Genomic DNA, 7,647 nt, shown 5'->3' with positions numbered 1-7,647 from the left:
TCTTCATGAGTTTATCTATATTCTAAGAATAGAAATCTCATGTATTTCTAACATGAATCATGGAGGTACTATGCCTACACTTATCAAAAAAATTTAGAGTCTATGACAAGAAATTGTACAATAGAAGGAAGCAAATAGATTGATTTCACAACTAAATGTAGGAAGTTTTGCTTCTACAAGTATGATGGGGATAAGAATTAGTATGCTTGAGAAGTTTGATGGAACAAGATCAAAATTTTGAGGATTTTTACAACAAGTCAAGCTGTATTTAAACTTGCATCTTTTCCAATATCTCGATGGATTTATTCAAGTCAGATTCATGAGTGTACTTTTATCAAGAAGTGATCTCTCTTGATTTTCAACTTTAATAGAAAAAGATTTGTGACTCTTTTATGATTTGAATTCATTCCTAGAAGTATTTACACCTACATTTGGAGAAAGTAATTAAGAAAGAGTAGCACAGATTAAGTTCTTATGTTTATGGCAAGGATCATGGTCAGCGACCATATATGCTATGAAATTCCAAAATCTTGCTTGTAATGTAGATTGGAATGCCAAAGCTTTTATTAATCAATTTTGATATGGGTTAAAGGATAATATCAAAGACTTATTACTAAAAATTTCAAAGATTGAACCTTTAGAATAATTTATTATTTAAGCCATTTTATGTGACAATCAATTATTTGAAAGACATCAAGAACAAAGATATGGCTAGAAAGGAAAAAATCAAATAATGATGGCAACTCTTAAGTTTTCAAAAATTTATTTACCAAAGCGTCAACTAATGCCAATTGATATGGTATATTTAAAATCTTTAAAATCTTTAATATAATTAAATTTTCTTCTAATCCAATCATTTTAGGATTATCCTAGTTAAAAAGATTTAATCTTCAAATAGATTGGATTTTTTGCAATCTTTATTTTTCCCATAGTTTACACGAAGGTCTTGCTAGGCAAATAAAAATCCATAAGTCTAGTATATCTAATCTATTATTGATAGGTGTGAGAGCTTTCATACATGTCACAAATAAAGGGCAATCTTTTACTATATATGCTACATCCATTGTTGATGGTGAAAAGATATCAAAAGATTTTTTTAGCCAGTATCAAGATTTCTAGGATGTTTTTGAAAAGAAGAATGCAAATATTTTTTTGGAACATTGTTTTTATGATTGTACCATCGATTTTCAAGAAAGAACTCAACCACTATTTGGACCAATCTATAGCCTATCAAAAAATGAGTGGACTGTATTCAAAGAATACATTGATGAGAACTTGGCTAAAAAATTTATACGCCATTCTAAATCTCCATTCCAGACTCCTATCTTATTTGTATAAAAAAAAGATGAATCTTTGCGGATGTGTCAATTATTGAGGACTTAACAAGATCAATATAAAAAATAGGTATCTTCTATCTTTGATTTTTAGATTTTTTGATCAACTAATTCAATCAAAGATCTATACAAAAATAGATCAATGAGGAGCATATAATCTAATCCACATCAAAAATGTGGATAAGAAGACTGATTTTTAAATTAGGTATGGATATTTTGAATATAATGTCATGTCTTTTGGACTCACAAATGTACTAATTGCTTTCTAACATCTAATGAATGATGTCTTTTGTGAGTTTTTTGATGATTTTATTATCTGTTATTTGAATGATATTTTAATCTATTCTAAGAACATAAAAAAGCATGAAATTCAGGTTTGTCATGTATTACAAAAACTAACGCAAAGATGAAAAAGTATATATTCTACACTACTCAAGTTGACTTTTTGAGGTACATCATTTCCAATGAAGGCCTTATGATAGATCCAAAGAAGGTCCAAAATATCATAGATTGGAAGATCCCAAGAACAATAAGAGATGTGCAATGCTTTTTGAGCTTTGTCCATTGTTACAGAATCAATATCAAGAACTTTTTTCAAGTTGCATTTCTACTTATATATTTGACTTGTGAAAAAAAAATTAAGTGTAATAAAATAGCCAAAGCATTTTTTGTTGCTCTAAAGAAAGAATTTACTTTTGCATCAATTTTATATCACATCAACTTTTCTAAAGCATTCTCTATGGAAACAGATGCATCAAACTTTTTCTTTGATGTAGTATTGTCACAAATGGAAATAGATGACAAATTCCATCTAATAGCTTTTTATTCTATGAAATTTTCAGCAGCCAAGATTAACTATGAGATTCACAACAAAAAACTTCTTGCAATTATGGATTCATTTCAAGAATGATATCATTATCTAGAAGGCGCTTCAAATCCAATCACAATATATACAGATCATAAGAACTTCTAATATTTCATGTCAATACATATTTTGAATCATCATTAAGCATGTCAGAGCCTGTTATTATCAAGATTGATTTGAAGATAACATATCTATCTTAAAAACAACAAGATTTATTAGATGCTCTTTTTAGATACTCTTATCTTATATAAAAAGAAAGAAATATAGCTTTTGATCAATAAAAAATAATCCTTTTGAAGCTAAAGCATTTTTATCTTCGAGCAATGGAATCAATATTGACTATTAATTTGTCCTTTGTCAAACAAATTCAATTAAATATGTTCTTTGATCTTCTTGTTCATGATATCAAGAATTTTTTTTCTAAGTCTCATGATATTTCAAAGTTCGAGTTAAAGAACAACCTTCTTTATTTTGAAAGATACCTATATGTTCCAAAAAGATAAGTACATTTACATATTCTTTAAGCATATCATGATTTTTCAGTAGTAGGATATTTTGGATACAATAAGTTTTTAGAGCTTATATCTAGAGATTTTTCGTGGCCACAAATATAGAAGGTGGTAAAAGACTTTGTTCAGTCATATGACATTTGTTCAAAATCAAAAATTCTTTGTCATTGATCCTTTAGACTTCTCCAACCATTACTTATATTTGAATAACCATGGTCTTCTATTTTTATAGATTTTATTATAAATCTTCCAAGTTCAAGTTCATATGACTTTATATTCATAATTTTAGATTGCTTTACCAAAATAATACATTTCGTATCATGTAAAAAATCTTTTTCAGGTGAAGAAACAACTAAGCTTTTCATTCATAATATCTATCGCTATCATGGTTTGCCAAAGATTATATTAGATAGGGGGACTCAATTTGTATCAAGATTTTGAAAAATCTTACTCAAGATTCTAAAAGTAGATATAAAGTTTTTTTTGACTTTTCATCTTCAAATTGATGAACAAGCAAATCGGATGAATCAAGTTTTAGAGCAGTAATTGAGGTGTATCATTAACTATCATCAAAATGATTGGACAACTCTTTTGCCATTAGCAGAGTTTGCATATAATAATTTGATACATTTTTCTACTCAATAAATACCTTTTTTTGCTAATTATGGTTATCATCTATGACTTGATACTTTTGACTTTTTAAAAGTTGATAATCCTACAAAGAAAGATTTAGTAAATCATTTGTCAGAGCTACATGCAACAATGAAGACACAATTAAAAGAAGCTTAAGAATAATAAAAGACCAATGCAGATGCCTATGATAAGGAGCAACCACAGGTCAATGTTGGTGATGAGATTTGATTACTTTGTTGCAATATCAAGACTATTTGTCCTTGTGATAAGTTGACTATTGTAGATTGGGATCTTTTTCTATTTAAAAATAAATAAATCTTGTTGCTTATTGATTACATCTACTGGAGTCTATGAAGATCCACCATGTATTTTACATATTCTTTTTTAAGTCGTATAAGACAATGAATATTTTAGAAGGAAGACAAATGCTACCTCCTCCTATAGAAGTAAATAATAATCAAGAATTTGAGGTGGAAGAAGTCTTAGACTCAAGGCGGCACCAAACTAGGTTGGAATATCTTGTTTATTGGTATAGATATGATATTAGTGAATGTACATGGGAGCCATCAAAAAATCTTATAAATGTAGCAAGAAAGTTGAAGCTTTTTATCAATAATATCAATCAAAACCAAGATGAAGAATCTTTGCCATAAAAGAAACAAAATGAAAAGAAGATAACATTTTACTTTCTATCTTTTTTATAGCTTTTGTGTAATTAAAGCGATGAAAAATCAGCAACCAGTATGTTTAACTCAAGAGCTTGCATTTGCAAACTTATTAGATGAGATATTACGAATATCACAACCTTCAAGATAACAAAATCAAGATGAAGATCCTCAAAAATGATATGTTCTTTCTTGAATAGATGGCGAGATACAACGTGTTTGATATCACAACCTTCAAAGAGACTCTTGATGTTTGGTGATTTTATTAGAGGTAAGAACTATTTCTAATAGTATTCTAAATATTTTATTTGAACGAAGTTATGCAGGCTTGAACAATGACCAAATAATATGATGGTCTTCTTACCCTAGTATGGGACATTATTGATGGCTGAGAGGGCCTATCAATCATCATTGAATAGAACAAAGATTGGAATATGTGGCAAATATAATTTGTCGCATCTTAGATTTTGTCAATATGTGAATACGACTCTTCATGGAACTTATCTCTAGAAGGAGGGATAAAATCATAGATATGCAAAAGTATTCTAATAAATAATTATATATTTAGATAAAAATAGATAAAAATAGATTTATTTTATAAGACCTTTTAGAAAAACTTTCTAAAAGCTTCATAGATGTTGCTTAAATTTACATATGCTTGTAGGTAATTTATAGGTTAGAAACTTAGTCAACAAATAAACCATGTGTTGGTAACTTGTGGAACAAGCTAATTATGTGGCGCACATATAGAAAATTTGCCTTGCAAGTTAAGATACATGTTTTGCAAAGTCAACATGTCTTAGAGGTCATATAGGACATCGCCATATAACTCATAGTTAAGAGTATATATAGAAGCAAGAGTGAAGCCTTCTTCACTATTGCCAATGCCTTTCTACTCTTTATTCTTGTTTCAAGACTTTCTAGTCTTTTTATTTTAAGCAATAGTTATTCTAGTTTAATATTATATCATCTTTGAGTGATTTTCTAGTTCTTTTTAGTAATACAAAAGTATATTGAGGATTTTCTTTCTTTAAGATTCATGATCGTGACAATAAGGGCTTTCTTATTTCAATCTAAGTTGTAATCAAAGTTTTAGAATTCAATAGCATATATAATAGTTGATTGTGATCTTTGCTATAAAGATAAGAGCTTGATCTCTACTATTCTTTTTTGTTTACTTTCTCCAAATGTAGTCATAAATACTTCTAAGAATGAATTCAAATCATAATAGAGTTATGAATCTTTTTTCCATTAAAAGTATAAATTAAGACAAAGCACTTTTTGATAGAAGTACACTTATAAATCCGACTTGAATAAATCCATCCACATATTGAAAGATATGCAACTTTAGATTGAGCTTGACTTGTTGGACAAATCCTCAAAATTTTGATCTTATTCCATCAAACTTTTCAAGCATATTAATCCTTGTCCCCATCATCCTTGTAGAAGTGTGAGTCATCAAATTGACTCATTAGTTGTTTTACGACAAAAGAATGCATGTAGAGTGCCAAAATTAAAAGTTTTAGGTAAAAATGTGCTTAGAGGATGTTAAATGAAGGAAAATAGTATTAGTGGAGAAGAAATGGAGTTTTAGTAAGTCTTGGAGGCAATTATCTTAGTTGATTTAGGATTTTTATTTATTATTGAGTAGTGAAGATTAATTATTAAGGTTAATATTTATATTGGCCTTTTAGTTATACATATTACTTATAAGAAAAACTATAAATATTAGTTAGTAGTTAGAAGAATCATGAGAAAGAACCTCATGTCTTTTTAATTAGTTATATAAAAAGTAAGATTTATAATAGATTTAAATTAATTACATTACTATAAAAAGCCTAAAGATAAGAAATTATATTTCTAAACTGACATTAGTATTATAAAACCATTAGAAATTTTTTAGAATTTATCTAGAATTTATTTAGAGTTTTTTAGGAATTTTTAGAGCAATTTCTAAGACTTTGGTAAAAATGAGTTTTACTATTTTGAGGCCCTTATGAAGAAATGAAGCAAGCTTTGAAGGCCACGTAAGGCTCCTAGGCTAATGAGGTATTTTTCAACACCATGGTGAAGTCAAAAATGAAAAATTATAGAATTTACTAGTGGAAAATAGGAGGACCAATAGCTGGTGTAGTCCTTCTAGGAAAGGAGGTGCACAAGTCCCGTATGGATTGTAGCACCTTGAAGATAGTTAAGAAGATAAGACTAAGGTCTCATAGCCTCTCTTAGGAACCCATATACACTACTTGTGAGCCTTGGTGAGGCTCAAAGTCCTGATTCCTTAAGTAAGTTATTCTTGAGATAAAAATTATTTACTTCATTTTTTATTTATTTACTTTTTATTTTTGAAACCTTCATAATTTAGACATAGTAACTCAGATTTATATGTTTCTTATATCATTAAAAAGATAAAAAATTAAATTTCTAAAAATATATTTTAAATTTTATTTTTAAATTTTATTTTTTAATTTTATTTTTTAATTTTTTATTAGATAAAAATTTAATGAAAAAATTATGATTAGTTTTGTAGTATACAATTGCTTGATTGCACTTCTTCCACTTGTTTTGTGTTTTGCTTCTTTCGTTCTTGTTCTTATTACTTTCACTTCATACCACCCATTATAAGCAGTTTATAATTGAGGCCATCTTGTAATGGAGTTGAGGAGTGAATTTTACACTCAGAAGAAGTAAAATCCCTTGGATTTGGCTGTAAAGTGGATCTACTTGCTTCTTTCACCTATACAATTTCTTAACATAGATTCTAAATTTCTTCTATAGGCATACAAATAGTACCTCCATAATTTGTATTGGAAATACATGATATTTTTATTCTTGGATAGTTGACATGGTCATAAAGATCTGCAATTATTACAAATCAATTCTAATTTTTGCTAAGAGTAGCATTCATAATCTTTTCTTTCATAGATAAGTCAAAAAAATTCAAAAAGTTAAATAAGAGGAAGATAATTTGTAACCTCTAATATCAAATAATTTTTTTAATAAAGAGGAATAATCAACTTTCTTTCAAGAAAAGGTCTTTATTAGAAAATAATATTGTTTGTTTAAAGGTAGATAGTCCATGATCTTCAAAACATAACAATAGAAATCGGATAATTCACTCACTTCTAAAATAAGATAGAAATAGTAAATTAGCACTCTTGTTAAACTATTAAGGATATAAAATTTAGACAAAAAAATTCTCAATATACTCTTATGATATTAAAAAGAACTAGAAAGTTAGTCAAAGATGATATATATTATTGAACTACAATGGCTATTGCCAAAAACAAAGAAACTAGAAAGTCTTGAAACAAGACTAAAAATTCGAGATGTATTAATAAGAATAAAGAAGGTTTCAATCTTACCTCCATATATATTCTTAATTAGGAGCTATGTGGCGATGTCCTATAGGACCTCCTAAACATGTTCACTTTACAAGATATGTATCTTAACTTGCAAGGCAAGTTTTTTATATATGTACTACATAGTTAGCTTATTTTACAAGCTACTAATATGTGGTTAACTTCTTGACAAAGTTTCTAACCTACTAATCAACTACGAATATATGTTAAGTCAAAGCATCATCTTTGAAGCTTTTAAGAAGTTTTTTCTAGAAGGTATTATAAAATTAACATACTTTT

The sequence above is a fragment of the Physcomitrium patens genome, chromosome 22, assembly GCF_059467195.1.
Source record: "Physcomitrium patens ecotype Gransden chromosome 22, ASM5946719v1, whole genome shotgun sequence".
Classification (NCBI taxonomy): domain Eukaryota; kingdom Viridiplantae; phylum Streptophyta; class Bryopsida; order Funariales; family Funariaceae; genus Physcomitrium; species Physcomitrium patens.
This window is presented reverse-complemented; position numbering follows the sequence as displayed.